We start from the raw sequence: 19,950 nt of genomic DNA, 5'->3' as shown, positions 1-19,950 counted from the left end.
CCTTGCCAATAATTTAATTTCACAGATTGTTAGTGCTTTAACTCTGGCATGTCAGGTCATTCTCATATCCTCTATTTTTTTGTCTTTTCTAAGGATATCATTCAAATGATTTGTAATCTAAAATGGATGAGTAATTCTCAGTCCTTTACTTTTTTCTCTTCACTTTCCTTCCAAGTATTTAATTAAACCAAATAGTGCATGATAAATACACACGGGTGTAAATGGAAACAATGGGAGGGGACGCTGACGCACCCATGTTGCTTCCGCACTTCCCTGCCATCAACACCTTTTGTTAAAATTCGCATTAAACCTAAACTTTTTGCAGTTGTTCACTTTCTTTTTATTGTATGTATAGTTCATGAAGCACCTTGAGCATGGGAAAGGTGCTATATAAATAAAATGTATTATTATTATTAAGCTAAATGGAGAACTGCTGGTTTCTTTTGCAATTTGCATCTTACTGCTAACTAACTGTCCCCCGCGTCTCTGCCCATGTAGTAGTGAAACAGGACACACTTTAAAAATCAATGTTGGCCACAATCTCTCTCTCTCTGGGCTGGGGGTCGACTTGTTTTCTTTGTTATTTTTTTTTCAATCCTATTATTTGTAAAAAAAAAAAAAAAAAAAAAATTGATTTGATTTGTATGAATTATTACAATAAAATTATATCTGTAGTACTAGGGTGTTGTACTGTGTTAGCCATTATGAATGTAGAGAAAAGTCCAATAAAAGGTGTCATTTTGCTTGGCTTTTCTCTACAATAAAATTATAAATAAAATTAAAAAAAAAAAATCAATAAACAAACAGGTATCGTTAGCTAAGCGGAGGCAAGGTCCGCTCCAAAACATGGCGAGAAGTAGAGCGACTCTCCACTCCTGACTCGCGCTTCCCCCTCCCCTTAGTCTGCAGCTGCTGTCTCAGGTTAGCCCGAATATATTGTTCCTGCAAGTGAACTATAATTCTTAGAGCGATGAGAAAAGTTGCAAAATCAACCGGAACGTTCAAGCAAATTATAGAAAAATAACCCAATCTTAATCCATTAAGTAGTTCTCTCATTCACTAGCTAAGTGGTGATAAGGTACACGCCCCGAGGCTGGTGCATGAGTGAGGAGGGTTACCCCTCCCTTTGGCCCACTGCCTGTCTGTCGAATTCATGCAAATAAATCATATCGCAAGCAAACTATGATAAATAGCGTGATAAGAGAAGTAGCAAAATCAACTGGAATGTTCAAGCAAATTCTAGAAAAAAACCCAATCTGATTCTGTTAAGTAGTTCTCTCGTGAAAAGCAGACAGACAGACAGATGTTGGATTTTATATATAGAGCGATAAGGGGCAATTTAAAAACCAAGAATCCAGCTGTTTAAGACTAAAGTAAGCAATAAGGGTTCCAAATCTTAACGAGCGAGACAACTAAAATGAAGCAGAAGTGTTTCCTGAGCAATAAGTACTTCTTATTAAGCAATTGGGTTGGATGAAAAACCTGCAGCCACTGCGGCCCTCCAGGAACTGCTTTTCCCACCCCTGGACTAGGCCATGGTGGCCAATTTAGCCAGGGCATCGAGATAAACTCTACTCTATTCGCAAGGATCTTTAATGACCACAGAGAGTCAGGACCTCGGTTTTATGTCTCACCCGAAGGACAGCACCATGTGTGCACTGGGGCATTGGGATTCACATTCAGATCACAGGCTAGGTGCCCCCTGCTGGCCTCACCAACTCCTCTTCCAGCAGCATCTCCAGCTTTTTTCCAAATACTGGCCCAGGCCTAAATATCCTTATTTTGCTGAATATGTTTTCCAGTTTATATTTTCAACTTACTGTACCCTGTGGCTTCGCCCACATAGTAATGAAACAGGACAAACTTTAAAAATCAATAGACGTTGGCACTATATCTGACCCTGTTCAGCTCTGACGGGAAAGCGTTCCCCGCGTGGGGAGAAAAGCACATAGCTGTGATCTCTCTGGCAATCAGCAGCTACTCTTTAAAACACATGGAGCTCTGACCTCTCTCTCAAAAACATTAAATGTTACTCTATAACAATCTGTAGATGATAATGTTTGTTGAACAAACAAGTATCGCTAGCTAAGTGGAGGCAAGGTGCACTGCAACACGTGGCAGTGACACTAACTCGAACAGAGGCTGGAGAGTGAATGAGGAAGGCCCTGCTCTCGGCCCATAGCCACTCTGTTGGATTTGCATAAATACATCGGTACCGCAAGCGAACTATGGTATTTAGTGCGATGAGAGAAGTCGCAAAATCAACCAGAAAGTTCAAGCAAATTATAGAAAACAACCAGATCTAAATCCGTTAAGTAATTTTCTCGTGAAAACGGACAAACAGACAGACAGACAGAACGCGCTTGGACCACGAAATTTTTAAAACCGTTTCTTAGCGAGCACCTATGGGCCGAGGGTAACCTACATTCCAAATTTCAAGTTCAAGTCCTCATGGTTCGGGAGATTTCGTGATGAGCGAGTCTGTCGTATCTGGCTTTTATATACAGTGATCCCCCGCCTATCGCTGAAGTTACTTTCCAGATCCATCAGTGATAGGTGAAAATCTGCGATATAGAAAGACCGTATAAATAAATTTTTTTTTATAGTTTAAGCCTTAAAATACCCATCCCACACACTTTAAACACATGTAAACTTATTAAAATACACGTTGTAAACACATATGATATGTGGATGTCGGGCTAAGGATATGAGTAACATAATAATAATAATAATGTAGCGTAGCATCGATTCATTCAAGCCGTAATGATGAACGACGTCCACATAACGCTTTCCTTCCCATCTTAGAAGATACAGGATGCTTGGGAGCCATCGTAGGGCTTAAAACAAAACGAAAAGTTCACAAAAAGTTTGCTTACAACAATCGGACCACAAGCAAGGTACATGATACGCAGAGAACTGAGATGCGTCGGGGACCCACGCTTGCTGTTCTTGTGAGATGACACCACATTACCAGCAGCCAATCAGAGCCCAAGAGAATGAAAATCCCACTCTGATTGGTTGAGTCTCCTCTTTCAGCAATAACGTGCCTTGCAAGAAATCATCTGGGTACTGTAACGCAAAACTCTTTTTGTCTACCCTAGTGACTGCTGAAAACCGTATGCTTTGTTATGAATTGGCTGCAAAGTACACTACAGGTAGGATGTACTTCTTGAATTTTTCCGCGATATAGCAGGGGTGTGATAGCTGAACTGCGATATAGCGGGGGGATCACTGTATAGATGAATACTGTTTTTTTTTTTTTTTTATAATTTATTATAATACTAGCTATTTTACCCATCACTGATGAATTCTGAAGAAACAGACAGACTTAGAAGAAAAATAGTATGTAAATATAAAGAAGTCACTACAAAATTGTTTTTTTAAACAAAGAGCATATTGTTGCTTTGAAATCTAAAGCAGTGCTGTGTAGATTGTGATTAACTATTTTGTCAATATAACTATAAGTGAGGGTTAAAAAACAGATTTTGTGTTTAAAAAACATTTAAAGCTGTATTGAAATAAAACGATTAAAATAAAAAAGCCAATTCCATCCATTGTTCCATTTGTTTAGGCTCCTGTATGGCTGTGACCATGCACTGATCCCAAACAGCTTGCACTATAACACTTACACTTCTAACGCCTTCAGCATACGTTTCTCATTAACCTTTCGCCATCATTGGCTTCTCTGCCACCAAAAACTAACCTCACGTGCTGCCTTCTCTTCGCTCTTGAGAGCATCACATTTATAAACACCAATTCAGGCAGATACACTCCTTTCTTAGGCAGTGTCTGGCCCTGAGACTTGGCAAACACCAATCTGACAGAGAACAGCCAGCGGCAAAATACGAAAGGCAACTCTGGATTTGCTGGGGCTGAGTCTGTCTTTGGTATGAGAACAAACTAACCCTCCAGCAATCCCATAATCACCATGGGGACTGAGTACTGAGTAGCATGTCCCCATTACACAGCACCTCGTGTTGACATTTCTCAACAACATTAACGTACAGCCTACTTTAAGATGCAGCCGATGTGGAGGCAAACCTCATGGATCGTGTGAATGCAGAGACTTGATAGGACAATTGTCCGTATTTCCTTTCCTATCATCATCAATCAAATCAGTTCTTACAGCTTAAAGTAGATGGATAAAATCCCACATTTCTCAGCACAACTTATCTAGTAGTGTGCTAATGTAATGATACAGCGACATCATGTTTTATTGGTAATCTGCAGAAGACTAGAAATCCTTATTGCAGGCAATGATGGCTACCATTTATTTTTCAGTTCCGCATTGTTTTCTAGTTTTATTTTGGAGGGTGGATTGTGTGATTGAATTTTACAGCATCACCGTTCAGCATGTTCAGCACCTCCTCATTCATTGCACCAACATCTGCATTTTTGGGACACAGAATCAATCGCTCTTTCCACAAGCACCGTAGTCTCATCCACTGCTAGATTACTGCCAAAAATTTCACCCAGTAAGATGCTCGAAGGGTGGCCGGACCCACACACAGGCACAGGCACTGTTGTGTGGAAGAGTGGTAAGTCAAGTGGACCCTTGACTTACGAACTCAATTCGTTCGTGAGGGCTGGTTGTAAGTCAAGACTATTTTTCCCATAAGAAATAATGGAAATGCCCTTAATGTGTTCCGAACCTCCCACAGCAACACTTAACTTTTTTTAATAAAAAAGGGTTGTTATAATGTGCATAATTTACCAAAAACACCAATAATTTTTCTAATGTACTATCCAAAAAGTTATAAAAAGTGCCTAGCCTACCAGATGCAACAATTTCATACTGTACTCACCATTTAAGTTGATATCTTTGGCTTGCAGGAAGGAAGGAGGAGGAGAATGAAATGGAAGGTGGTTATTGTTTGGAAGGAGTTTCCTTATACAAATCTTTTGTTTGTAAAATTGTCGAGGTGGTGGATTTCGACATGCTGTACATATTAGCGAGATCGGTCACACAAACGCCACTCTCATATTTCCACACAATTTCCTTCTTCATTTCGGTTGTGATCGCTTTCTTTACCTTCGTTACCTTCTCTTCCTTCCTTAGCAATTATCGAAATAAATTATATAAATCACTGCACTGACCGAAATTACGTCCACAAGCACATGTATCTTGGCTCCGACTGACGCTTACAAATGCTCTCGGCTGTTTGTTTACAATCGCACAAGCGGATACACGTGACCGCAATCGGGTCGTAACGCAAGATGTTGGTCGTAATTCAGAACAAAAATTTTGGTCGTAAACCAAGTTGTTCACATGTCAGGCCGGTCGTATATCAAGGGTCGACTGTATATTAAAAAATCCTGCGACGAGACAAGGCTTTTTAGATTTTTTTCAAGTCCCGCGAGATGAGACTTTGGCCATGAGATTTTTTTCAAGTTACGCCCTCCTCTCAACCATAGTCGGTCCTCTCACCTCTCATCCATGTGAATGCTTTTGTCAGACACATTTCCTGTTCTCTCAGATCTTATAAATTTGAACATTTTCCTCACTTTAAGTTCCCAATTAAAGAAGACATATGTCCAAATCTTATTGAAGAATTTCATCACAAAGGATTGTCAACAGGGATTGGCTCCAGCAGACCCCCATGACCCTGTGTTCGGATTCAGCGGGTTGGAAAATGGATGGATGGATGGAATGGATTGTCAACAGAAAAAATGAGTACACGGGCAATCCTAGCACAGAGAAATGATGAAGTCAAACGAATTAACACCAAAAATGTTGATCGGTTCCACGGCAAATTGGTTAAATGTGTATCAATAGACTATGCTGAAACAGTCGGTGGTGATGATGCGGAAGATGAAAACATCAACTTACAATATCATGAAGAATATCTACAACTGTTAACACCATCCGTTCTTCCACCGCATGAATTACTGTAGAAAGAAGGATGTATCCAAGAAAGGTAATGTAGTTCATCTTCCGCGGATAACATTAGACACCAAAGGAGATCTTGATATACCATTCGTATTAAAACATTTACAGTTTCCCATTAGAATAGCTTTTGCAAAGACAATTTACAAATCTCAGAGCCAAACATTTGAAAAAGTCATTTAATTAATAGAGAGAAAGAAACAAAATTCCAACAACGAGCAGTTATACGTTGCGTTGTCACGATGTTAGTCCAAACACGGAATCAAAATTCATGCGATATTGACGAAAATTTAATTCAAAGAATTGTTTTTACTGAAGTGTTACAGTAAAAGTGTACATTTAAAAAGTATTTGTGTGTTAATTTCAAAGCCAAACAGAAGAAAATCATATTACGCAATGAATGCCTCTAACGCAACATGAAACATAAAATATTATCTTGGAAGAAATTAAACCCAAAATGTGGTACATGTGAGAGCTTGGCCACTGTTTTAGCTGATTCATTAGTGGTTTTTTTCGTTAGCTTTCAGAACTGAATGGATTTGTTAGGCTGTAATTCAAGTGCGGTGAAGACCAATCCAAAGCTTAGTAAATTCTGTGACACTTTGATCACAGCTAACACACTTGGCAGTCAGTGGCTCTTCTAAGAAGCTCACGAGGAACTGAGAATAATGATAATTGACTCTTACAAAAGTAGCAGAAGGCTATGAAAAGATACCTAAAAGCTTCCTGGTTGCAATATCCAGTATGTGAGATGTCATTAAGAAATGAAAGTTAAAGGAGAGCTGTTGAAGTAAAGACAAGATCTGGAAGGGCATGAAAAACCTCAGCTGGGTTGCTCATGGACCGCGCATGTTGACAAAACAGAACCTCCGTGTCGCTGCTAAGAAGCTGCAGAGAGGTTTAGCTGGCACAGACACCGTGGTGCATCCATCCTCCATGCAGCACTTTTTGGACATACATCATCTGTGTGGAAGGAAATGTAACCTGCCAGCTCATCAACAACACTCCAACGTGTGAAGTGCTAATGTAACATGTCAATAGGCCGCACACAGGCTTGATGGAACCTGTGGTTTGATGAAACAAGCATTGAACGTTTAGGCTACAATCATGGAAGGTAGTTTTGACAAGTGTTAAGTAGCAGGGTGGACCTTCTATGCTTTAGGGTTGTGTGGAAGCCCATGGCACTGCCAAGATTTTGCAGGTAGATGAAAGAGTAAGAATCAGTAAATTCTAGACACTAACATTCCACAGACGGTAAAGAAACTGAAGCTGAAGTGAGGATAAATAGTACAATAACGGAGCGACCTAAAACTTACTTCAGAAATAAACCATGAACAAGGTCAAAAAACAGAAGATTAAAGTATTAAAATGGCCTTCACAGGTTTTGAATATTACTGAAAATCTGTGGGTAAATCTTAAAGAGGCAGTGTACGTAAAACAGTCGACGTACGTCTGATCTAGAAGAGTGCTGCAAGGAAGAGCGGGGAAAAACAAATCCTGAATGAAGGACAGTAAGACTGTTAGCTGGCTACAGGAAATATTTGGACACTGTCTCCTTGTCCACTACTGTTGTGTTTCTCAATCTTTATGGTGTCACAAACCTCACTTTCCCATTCAAGTGTCTTTGTGATCCACTAGTTGACCCCCCGTGTGAATTAAGCATCAGAGCACTTGAGAGGTAGGCCAAGCACAACCCGTAGTGATCCACTACCAGCATCATCATCATCATAATAATCTCTCCATTATATAAAACAATCCTATGATGAGACAAGACTTTTTAAAGAGATTTTTTCATGTCCCGCGAGACGAGACATAAAAATAACAATCTGTTTAAATTGTACATCCGCTTACACATACGCGAGTGGCAGAGACACGAAGTGGCTGGCACATAGTGCCCGTCCAAGAGTTGGCAAGCGAAGCGAGCAGGGGACAGAGCCCCCTAGATATATATCTATATCTATATACAGTGGTGTGAAAAACTATTTGCCCCCTTCCTGATTTCTTATTCTTTTGCATGTTTGTCACACAAAATGTTTCTGATCATCAAACACATTTAACCATTAGTCAAATATAACACAAGTAAACACAAAATGCAGTTTTTAAATGATGGTTTTTATTATTTAGGGAGAAAAAAAATCCAAACCTACATGGCCTTGTGTGAAAAAGTAATTGCCCCCTTGTTAAAAAATAACCTAACTGTGGTGTATCACACCTGAGTTCAATTTCCGTAGCCACCCCCAGGCCTGATTACTGCCACACCTGTTTCAATCAAGAAATCACTTAAATAGGAGCTGCCTGACACAGAGAAGTAGACCAAAAGCACCTCAAAAGCTAGACATCATGCCAAGATCCAAAGAAATTCAGGAACAAATGAGAACAGAAGTAATTGAGATCTATCAGTCTGGTAAAGGTTATAAAGCCATTTCTAAAGCTTTGGGACTCCAGCGAACCACAGTGAGAGCCATTATCCACAAATGGCAAAAACATGGAACAGTGGTGAACCTTCCCAGGAGTGGCCGGCCGACCAAAATTACCCCAAGAGCGCAGAGACGACTCATCCGAGAGGTCACAAAAGACCCCAGGACAACGTCTAAAGAACTGCAGGCCTCACTTGCCTCAATTAAGGTCAGTGTTCACGACTCCACCATAAGAAAGAGACTGGGCAGAAACGGCCTGCATGGCAGATTTCCAAGACGCAAACCACTGTTAAGCAAAAAGAACATTAGGGCTCGTCTCAATTTTGCTAAGAAACATCTCAATGATTGCCAAGACTTTTGGGAAAATACCTTGTGGACTGATGAGTCAAAAGTTGAACTTTTTGGAAGGCAAATGTCCCGTTACATCTGGCGTAAAAGGAACACAGATTTTCAGAAAAAGAACATCATACCAACAGTAAAAAATGGTGGTGGTAGTGTGATGGTCTGGGGTTGTTTTGCTGCTTCAGGACCTGGAAGGCTTGCTGTGCTAGATGGAACCATGAATTCTACTGTCTACCAAAAAATCCTGAAGGAGAATGTCCGGCCATCTGTTCGTCAACTCAAGCTGAAGCGATCTTGGGTGCTGCAACAGGACAATGACCCAAAACACACCAGCAAATCCACCTCTGAATGGCTGAAGAAAAACAAAATGAAGACTTTGGAGTGGCCTAGTCAAAGTCCTGACCTGAATCCAATTGAGATGCAATGGCATGACCTTAAAAAGGCGGTTCATGCTAGAAAACCCTCAAATAAAGCTGAATTACAACAATTTTGCAAAGATGAGTGGGCCAAAATTCCTCCAGAGCGCTGTAAAAGACTCATTGCAAGTTATCGCAAACGCTTGATTGCAGTTATTGCTGCTAAGGGTGGCCCAACCAGTTATTAGGTTCAGGGGGCAATTACTTTTTCACACAGGGCCATGTAGGTTTGGATTTTTTTTTCTCCCTAAATAATAAAAACCACCATATACAAACTGCATTTTGTGTTTACTTGTGTTATATTTGACTAATGGTTAAATGTGTTTGATGATCAGAAACATTTTGTGTGACAAACATGCAAAAGAATAAGAAATCAGGAAGGGGGCAAATAGTTTTTCACACCACTGTATATCTATAAATACAGTATTGTGCAAAAGTTTTAGGCAGGTGTGAAAAAATGCTGTAAACAAAGAATGCTTTCAAAAATGGAAGTGTTAATCATTTATTTTCATCAATCAACAAAATGCAGTGAATGAACAAAAGAGAACTCTAAATCAAATCCATATTTGGTGTGACCACCCTTTGCCTTCAAAACCGCATCAGTTCTTCTAGGTACACTTGCACACAGTTTTTGAAGGAACTCGGCTGGTAGGTTGTTCCAAACATCGAATGATGGAACACTGAATGTGTTTGTCCAGTATGCGAGTCCACACCTTTGATCTCTGCCAGATTTTGCATAGATTCTCCATTAGGACAAGGGGAAACCATATTTTAAGTTTTGTTCTGAAATACCTCTCCCCAGGAACTTTCCATAGTGGCCACACCTGTGCTTTATTAGAGATGTGCCCCTAGGAGGTGTTTCTGTGACTTGGCACATTTATGCAAACTTGGTGCCCACAGTGTGTTTAGTCAGTGAATGTTTGGTTTGCACTGTGTATATTTTTATTTAATGAATGCAGTAGCACTTTATTCCACCCAGGTAAAGCCAGGTACCCCTGCTAGTGTGTGTGTGTGTGTGTGTGTATATATTACATCTGGTCGGCTGTCAACATCGCGCACACACACAAGCCCAAATCAACATGGCAGATGCTTTCATCAGAGAAGACCAATGGAGTACATCATCCACTGTTGCAGCACATTTGGATATCAGCAATAGACCTGCATGTGTCATAATGCATGATGACTTGGGGTGCTGTACGTTTGCACGCAAGATGGGTACCCAAACAGCGTACTGATCTGCACACGCCAACATCCTTGTAAATTTCAGCAGGTTTCACTCTCTTTGCCCAATGTCACTACGTCGTGTTGTTCAACAATGGAGCAATGCATGTTCATTTGAGCTGGGCTTCAACTAGACTAATGGCAGAGCGCTGTGCTGTGCATGTTTGAACTACCCATAAGCCATTGCAAACTTGTTGTATTGCGTCAGTTTCTCTATCCTCTGTGGTTACTACATAATTTTCAAATTGCCTTTACTTTTTGATTTGCCTTCATCTGTTTTTCAATTCTGTATACAGTCCTCACACTCACACACTCAAGATACTTAAACGTATGCAGTGTATGGAAGACGATGGTGTCAAGGGTGACAAAGCGTGTTTTGATCCAACATAGAACCACCACATTCACAGTCTTGATTCTATCAGAATATTATTTATAGAGAAGCCACTCAAGATCTTCTTTGTGGAAATAAAAACCTAAAAGCCTTAAAACTGTGGGCCTGTGGCTTTACCCCATTATGGAGAACTAAAGGTTTTTGAAATTTGCATTTGACATGTGTTGTCCAGCTGTGACCGTAGTCAGCTTTCCAGCTATTTATGAAGCACAATTTTCAGGAATATTCCTAGTAGAACAAAGTAATTAAACTACAATGTATCAGTTTCTGTATCATTCCTAGTGAGAAGTCGAGCAAAATGATACATTTTATTGCCTAACTAAAGATGATTGAAGTTAGCCAATAAAAGGTGTCATTTTGCTCGACTTCTCACTACATCCATAATGGCTAACATGGTACAGCACCCTAGTACTACTGTGTCATTCCTAATTATTCTGAAATGTTTTGGCAGCACGCTCTGAGGGTAGCTTTGTGATAGAAATTCCTGAAAATCTTGGCCTCGACTCCCAGACACAACACAAGTAACAGTGGAGATTAGTGAGGTGGGAGCTGAGTGGCCTACTGACTGGCGTCTGTGCCCCCTGGCTGGAGAGCTCCTGCTTCCAAACCATGTCAGTTCCCTGCTAGTGTGCAGTTTGTTCTTAGATTCCTCCTAAAGACGTACATATTTGGATGTACCGATGCCTCTTGATTGGCCACATGCAAGTTTGTGTAGGTGTGTGCACGAGTGTTATGACCCAAACTGGCGCCGTCCTCCATCAGTTAGTTCCTGTCAGGATGAGCTCTGACTGATTGACTCTCTGTACTTCAAATAAATAAGGTCCAAAAAAATGAATGGGTGAATAGAAAGTGAATAAAGAAAGGGATTAGTAGGATTTGGTAGCTTCCATTTTTTAAATTCCCTGTAATTAATTTAATGCAATGGGTACTTCTGAGCAGGGGTAGCGCTGTGGCTCAGTGATTTGCCTCTGCAGCCTCACAGCTACAAACTCATGGCCTCTAGGCGGAGCTCAGTCACCGTCTGGAATGTGGGATTTGCATGTGTCATCCTGCCTGTTTTTTGTTTTTCTTTTCTCTCTCAGTGTACCCTGGTTTATAGAGCTATTATTGTCATGTGTATAAAACTCAGTGAAACATTTGCTTACTTTTACACATTCTAATCACCACGCAACAAGTCGTCACCCTCCAGCCCCATGATTACTGGTTACTGAGTTCAATTACCTTCCCTTGAATTTTCTGTCTTCCTTATCTGACACATCTAAGAACACTTTTCTCGTATGTTTTGTTTGTGTGTGAACTAGTGTGTGGGCGGTTGGAGTGTTGTGGCGTGTTGTACAGAAATGCTGGGGGCTAAGAGAGAGAAGGAGAGAGAGCTCCGGTGATGTCACCAGGACACACACTCCGCTTGGAGCGTTCAGAAGGCCTTCTCTGTGTAACCGACACAAGGAGTTCTCCTAGGCTATGTTCACATTACTGGCTTGAAGTGACTCAAATCTGATTCTTTGCCTTAACGTTACACTAATCTGATACAACAACAACATTTATTTATATACAGTAGCATATTTTCATACAAATAATGTAGCTGAAAGTGCTTTACATGATAGATAGATAGATAGATAGATAGATAGATAGATAGATAGATAGATAGATAGATAGATAGATAGATAGATACTTTATTAATCCCAAGGGGAAATTCACATACTCCAGCAGCAGCATACTGATAAAGAAACAATATTAAATTAAAGAGTAATAAAAATGCAGGTATAACAGACAATAACTTTGCATAATGTTAACGTTTACCCCCCCACCCCCCGAGTGGACTTGAAGAGTCGCATAGTGAGGTTGGAGGAACGATCTCCTCAGTCTGTCAGTGGAGCAGGGCAGTGACAGCAGTCTGTCGCTGAAGCTGCTCCTCTGTCTGGAGATGATCCTGTTCAATGGATGCAGTGGATTCTCCATGATTGACAGGAGTCTGCTCAGTGCCCGTCACTCTGCCACGGATGTCAAACTGTCCAGCTCCGTACCTACAATAGAGCCTGCCTTCCTCACCAGTTTGTCCAGACGTGAGGCGTCCCTCTTCTTTATGCTGCCTCCCCAGCACACCACTGCATAGAAGAGGGCGCTCACCACAACCGTCTGATAGAACATCTGCAGCATCTTATTGCTGAGGTTGAAGGACTCCAGCCTTCTAAGAAAGTATAGTCGGCTCTGTCCTCTCTTGCACAGAGCATCAGTATTGGCAGTCCAGTCCAATTTATCATCCAGCTGCACTCCCAGGTATTTATAGGTCTGCACACAGTCACCTCTGATGATCACAGGGTCCATGAGGCGCCTGGGCCTTCTAAAATCCACCACCAGCTCCTTGGTTTTGCTGGTGTTCAGGTGTAGGTGGTTTGAGTCGCACCGTTTAACAAAGTCCTTGATTAGGTTCCTATACTCCTCCTCCTGCCCACTCCTGATGCAGCCCATGATAGCAGTGTCGTCCGCGAACTTTTGCACATGGCAGGACTCGGAGTTGTGTTGGAAGTCAGATGTATATAGGCTGAACAGGACCGGAGAAAGTACAGTCCCCTGTGGCGCTCCTGTGTTGCTGACCACAATGTCAGACCTGCAGTTCCCGAGACGCACATACTGAGGTCTGTCTGTAAGATAGTCCACGATCCATGCCACCAGGTATGAATCTACTCCCATCTCTGCCAGCTTGTCCCTGAGTAGCAGAGGTTGGATGGTGTTGAAGGCGCTAGAGAAGTCCAGAAACATAATTCTTACTGCACCACTGCCTCTGTCCAAGTGGGAGAGGGATCGGTATAGCATGTAGATGATGGCATCCTCCGCTCCCACCTTCTCCTGATATGCGAACTGCAGAGGGTCGAGGGCGTAGCAGACCTGTGGCCTCAGGAGGTGAAGCAGCAGCCGCTCCATGGTCTTCATCACATGTGACATCAGAGCAACAGGCCGGAAGTCATTCTGCTCACTTAGGACGTGATATCTTTGGGACGAGGGTGATGCAAGATGTTTTCCAAAGCCTCGGGACTCTCCCCTGTTCCAGGCTCAGGTTGAAGATGCACTGTAGAGGACTCTCCAGCTCCAGCGCACAAGCCTTTATTAGCAGTCGTGGCGATACTCCGTCTGGACCCACTGCTTTGCTGGCACGAAGTCTCGTCAGCTCTCTGCTTACCTGGGCTGCTGTAGTTATGGGTGGGGGGAAACTCTCTCCTATGCTAGCATCAGCAGAAGGATGGGTGGAGGGTGCAGTACTCCAAGGTGAAAGTGGGTTAGGGTGGTCAAACCTGTTAAAGAAGTTGTTCATCTGGTTTGTTCTCTCCACATCTCTCTCGATGGTGGCACCCCGCTTCAAGCTGCAGCCAGTGATGATCTTCATCCCATCCCACACTTCCTTCGTGCTGTTATTCTGCAACTTCTGCTCCAGCTTTCTCCTGTACTGCTCCTTCGCTGCCCTGAGGTGGACTCGGAGTTCCTTCTGTACGTGCTTGAGCTCATGCTGATCACCGCCTTTAAAAGCCCTTTTCTTCTGGTTCAAAAGACCTTTGATGTCACTTGTAATCCATGGCTTGTTGTTAGCATAGCAGGAATAATAATATATTAATAAAATATAATATGATATATACAGTGCATCTGGAAAGTTTTCACAGTGCATCACTTTTTCCACATTTTGTTATGTTACAGCCTTATTCCAAAATGGATTAAATTCATTTTTTTCCTCAGAATTCTACACACATCACCCCATAATGACAACGTGAAAAAAGTTTACTTGAGGTTTTTGCAAATTTATTAAAAATAAAAAGACTGAGAAAGCACATGTACGTAAGTATTCACAGCCTTTGCTCAATACTTTGTCGATGCACCTTTGGCAGCAATTATAGCCTCAAGTCTTTTTGAATATGATGCCACAAGCTTGGCAAACCTATCCTTGGCCTACATAATATAATATAATATAATAATAATATCGAATAATAATAATAATAATGATGAGGAAAAAAAGACCAAGTAAGAATTAAAATAAGACAACACTAATTAACATAGAATAAGAGTAAGGTCCGATGGCCAGGGAGGACAGAAAAAGATGTTTTCAGGTCCATGTGAACACAGAAATCCAATCTTTTCAAGTCATGATTGAGTCACTTTCATATACGATTTGCGGCCATGCAACAGACTGGACCTCATCATTCAAAAAATGGGGAGTGGTCTCCCCTAGACTTTCTCGTATACTCATATATGGGGATGGATATTTGAGGAGTAAACCACATGACAATGATTATATTTTTATATTATGAACATTCAACAACCATCATCAAATTAATAATATATTGAACAATTATTATAAAAATAAAGTTGAATAAATCGTACTCTGCAGCAGCATGAATAAAAGGTAAAGCACCACTTCTGGTTAACGGAAATAGCCCAAAAGTTGATAGAAATCTACATTTTGTATCTAACCCTTGTATGCAAAATTTGGTTGTCCAAAATGAAAATGTACTCAAGTTATCGTGTTTATTTATTTATTTATTTATATACACACACAGACATAATTCCCAAAATGGTATTTTTGGACTCAGAGAGGGTCTAAAATTTTGAGATTCATCAAAATCTCGAAATGAAATTTTTTTTTGGAGGATTCCAATACTTTCCCCACACTTCATATATGAGAAAGTCGGGGAGGTGTAAAATGTCGAGATTCATCAAAATCTCAACTTCGAATCTTTGGACTTCATACTTCATATACGAAAAAGTAAAAACTCGGGAGATGATCGTAGATTTCAGAAAACAGTCTCACCTGCTCACCTATCACTTGCTACTAAATGGCCCACCTGTTGGGATGACAGAATCATTTCAGTTTTTGTGCTGTCATAAAACCTGAAGTGGCACAATACCATCACATGCATTATTAAGAAAGCCCATCAGAGAACATGCTTTTTGCATCAGCTGACGAAATTCAATCTCCCTCAAACAAATGGGTCCAGTTCTACAGAGCTGTCACTGAGTCCATTCTGACCTCATTTATCACTGTCTGGTTTGCTGCTGACTCTGTGAAAGGCTCATAACTTGCCACACGTCGAAGTCCTGTATGAGTCTAGGGTAAGGAAGAGGGCCGCAAAGATCACTGCTGATCCGATTCGCCCAGGGCATCACCTCCGTCTTTGTGCAGTAAAATCTAAAACCACCCGATTCTGATTAATCGGGTCTGAGCTCCTACTCCATACCTCTGCAGACCTGCACTCTGGACTGCCTGGACATTTAAATCCCACTATCTCTCTATTTTTTTTTGTATTGCCTTTGTATGCTGCATCATATTTTATCATTTTATATTTTATCTTCTGTATTTTGTGTCTCCTTGTATGTGCACCAATACTATCACAACAAATTCCTAGGACACATTAGTGTACCTGGCCAATAAAGTGAATTCCCATTCTCTCATTCATTCTCATTCTTACGTTTTTTTGCACCATCAACATTAGCCAGCATTGGCAGCACAGCAAAACAACAGTTGCAGTGCCGCCATTGCTGGGCTCCTTTCTCATACATTTGGTGTGGCAGTGCCAGCAATCTCCACGAAAACGGCCGTCTGTGGTTTTTTTTTTTTTTTTTATGCCTTCTTGACCAAATCACGTACAGCTGATGTATTGCTTGCCATCCTCCAGGGCAGAAAGCAATGCCTACACTGGCTACCAGCCGTTTTAATACCATGGGACGTCTCACAACTGTGATGCTCTTTTCAAATTAGATTTCAGTCACTTTCATATTTAGTCCTTTATCAGATATGATTCATGGCCATGTGACATGAATGTCAACGGTTGGTTGAGTTGGTGACGCAGATGACACATGCACACACTTATCAACGTGTGCCATTTTGGAGAACAGATGCATTCACGTTATAGTTCGATATGACGGGTCACATGCTGTCAAGATAGCGAATCCGATCTGAGCAAAAAATCAGAATTGGGCAATGAGGCTTGTAATGTGAACACGGCCCTATTAGCTCACATTGTAGGTCTGTGGCTGACCTCCAGCAGTTCACCACAGTGCAGATCTGTGAACTGAGATGCATTGTGGAACCGGCGAAGTGAGATCCTTTGTGATATGTGTCAACAGCAGAACAGGAGGGCCATCTTTAGAGGTGACGGTAAGATAATCAGTTTCATGTCGAATGACTAAGTAAATATTGGTTTTCAACATCTTGGTGGCCATCGAGTGTCTGTGTATAGCGAAACTGAGTCAGCACTAGTCAACTGCAGAGTAAGTGGTGGGAGCAAGCCGTGTTAAAGTAACCATGACAACAGGCGGTGGCGTGGTGGTTAAGGGTTTCAACTTCAAACCCTGAGGTTAGGGATTCAAATCCTGACACCATGTGACCCTGAGCAGGTCACTTCACCCGCCTGGGCTCCAATTGGGAAAAACAACAAGAAATTTAACTAATTGTATCTCAAACATTGTAAATAATAATAATAATGCATTTTATTTATATAGTGCCTTTCCCTTGCTCAAGGCACTTGTAAGTTGCTTTGGATAAAACGTCAGCCAGATAAAGAATTTGCAAATGTAAGTACAGTGGAACTTTGGATTGCGAGCATAATTCGTTCCGGAAACGTGCTTGTAATTCCAAAGCACTCGTATATCCAAGTGAATTTCCCCATAAGAAATAATGGAAACTCAAATAATTGGTTTTACAACCCAAAACTATTTATATAAAAATGATTAATACAAAATATAAAGTAAAAAATACATGCAACAAAATAACCTGCACTTTACCTTTGAAAAGAATCGTGGCTGGTGTGAGGGAGACGAGAGAGAGGAGAGGATTATTGTGTAGGATGACTTTCACTACAACTCACAGAATCACATGAGAAGCAACTTTTTCTCCATCTTCCAGAACACGTGGCCGTTGCTTTGATACTCTCGTGACTCCTTTTGCTGCATGTAGCCCCCTTATTTCTTCTCTCTTCTTTAATATTGTGCAAATCGTCGATGTAGACTTGTTATAAAATCTTGCAATGTCGGCCACTCGCATACCACGTTTGTGCTTCTGTATGATTTCCTTCTTAACTTCCAGCGTAATCATCTCCTTCTTGCCACCTTCCTTTTCAACCTTTTTCTTCATGGGGGCCATTTTTGCACACACACTGACAGTATATGCTACCACGGATGTTGACTATACGAATGAGTGACTGAGTGAGAGAGAGAAGTTGTGATAACGTAAAGCTCGGCGGACGAAGCATATGTATACTACTCATATTGCAAGACCTCGCTCGTTCATCAAGTCAAAATTTATTAACATTTCTTGCTCGTCTTGCAAAACACTCACAGACCAAGTTACTTGCAATCCAAGGTTCCACTCTGCTTCAGATAGAAGGCCGAGACCTAAAGTGTCCCATTTTGAAGTATCCTGTATGGTGACAGAAAGGGTCATGGTGGCTACCAGAGCTGACATAGAGGTTAGTTCTGATTAGAGAGTTTCCATTTACTCCAAACCTGACGCATTTCAGAGAATGAGGGAATGGATGGATATTTAGAGCGGGTGAAAGGCTTGGTGTGCCAAAACTTGAAGCATCTAGCAAGTTTACCTCCATAGTTTTAAGACCGCAGATGTAATGTTCACTCTGCTCAGTGACTGCCACGCATTTTGGGTGTCATTATTGGAAAAAACACGTGGGAATGGATGGGAGATCAGAGTCCATAGTGAATTGGTGCAGCAGGCAGGGGGAGAGGAGTTTGAAACACTTGGTGAACTTCACGTTTCTATGACTGTAGTTGTTGCAGGGTTATGGGAGATGTCCTAAGTGGTCTGTGATTATGGGTGGGAAGTCAAACTTTATTTTGTATACACCTTGTTACAGTCCCCCGAAGCTCATAGGAGATAAGCTACACTGTCAGTTTGAGCTGGAATTAAATTCTTATTATAACAGTGGACCTGGTTGTTCTGCAGTTTTCCTTCAAAGCTTGAGAAAACAAATTCATTATGGCGTCTGGAAAATTAAAATCAACATTCACATACTTTTTTTTCTTTACCCAATGCACTGACAAAATAAAGTCAAATTGAATTGCCCCTCAATCAGTTTCCCACACATATATACCCATATACAGGGGGTCCTCAGGTTACAACGTCTCGACATACGACGTTTAGAGTTTACAACACTCACTCCCATAAAAACTTTAAAAAATTGAGACGTGGGAAGGAATAAAGTTAAGGATTTTTTTTACACTCATTTTTTCTGTTACTACAGTACAGTGTACAGTACAGTATACTGTATTTATGTCCTTTTCTTTTTTCTGTGGCTTAGTTGTGTTTTTATGTTCTAGATTATGATTTTGTAAGTGTGTTAGGATAGGTAAGTGACTTGGACTGGATATGTACAGGAGGTGCTCGGGTTTTGATGTAAGTGGAAACACACCCTAGCCTCACTTTTAACTATGACGGATGCCCCATACAAATCGCCCCACATGTATACTGCCTAAATCCCCCCCCCCCCCCCCATTCCCCATACAAGCTTACAGCTCAAGACACTATCTCAATCAGATAACCCATATATTCAGAAATACACACAAATCACTCAAGGCAGACTTTATCTCCCCAAGAATTCCGACACCCTGAGTCCAAGGTTTTAGCGTCCATGACTAGCAAGGAGAATGTTGTCAGATGGAAGGCAGATTGGTTTTTTTTTTTTTGAATGAAGGAAGACAGTGCAATCCCGAAAGCACAAAAAAAAAATGTTTTAAGTCTCACCCTCTGAAAACTGGTTAGCCAGGGTGTAATAACAGCCTTAGAAAGGCGATGCCGACAGCGGGAGGGTCGTTTTGACTGGTGTTAATAGAATCCGCCTTTCTGGTTTTTACCTTCATTGTACTCGCTATGCAGATCGGCCATTCCTTCAGACGACTTCCTTCTCCCCAGTTTAATTTTGGCGGTCAGACCTGTCATTGGCTAATGACCTATACAGTTTAAGACGGACCCTTTCGGATCCCACCCACAAAGGTCAATGTCGTCAATCACCGCCTTGCAGTTCACAGTCCTGTCTTGCAAAAAGCTCCTCCACCTGCATTTAGATGAGTGAGTGCCCAGGCAGTGACGAGCAGCACCTAAAAAAACAATGTACAATACAAAGCACATAAGTAAATTATTATTATTGCAATACACTTCCTATATGGCAGTGCTACAACCTTTCACCTATTGCAGTTCCACAGGGTCTTATAAAAGCCATGAGGAATACGATACAAATTAGCCATGCTCACGACACACTGTCAGGCCCTGTGGTTGGCATG

The 19,950-nt window shown here is 41.3% G+C and overlaps 1 protein-coding gene across 1 annotated transcript in view; it reads left to right on the top strand.

Moving 5' to 3' along the window:
* Positions 1-19,950, top strand: part of pcsk7 (proprotein convertase subtilisin/kexin type 7) — a 39,540-nt gene that overhangs the window by 12,500 nt on the left and 7,090 nt on the right. The window lies entirely within an intron of this gene.

This window comes from Erpetoichthys calabaricus, chromosome 9 (genome assembly GCF_900747795.2).
Source record: "Erpetoichthys calabaricus chromosome 9, fErpCal1.3, whole genome shotgun sequence".
In the NCBI taxonomy this organism is placed as follows: Eukaryota; Metazoa; Chordata; class Cladistia; order Polypteriformes; family Polypteridae; genus Erpetoichthys; species Erpetoichthys calabaricus.
The sequence above is the reverse complement of the archived record's forward strand: the minus strand, read 5'-3'. Positions and strand labels throughout refer to the sequence as shown.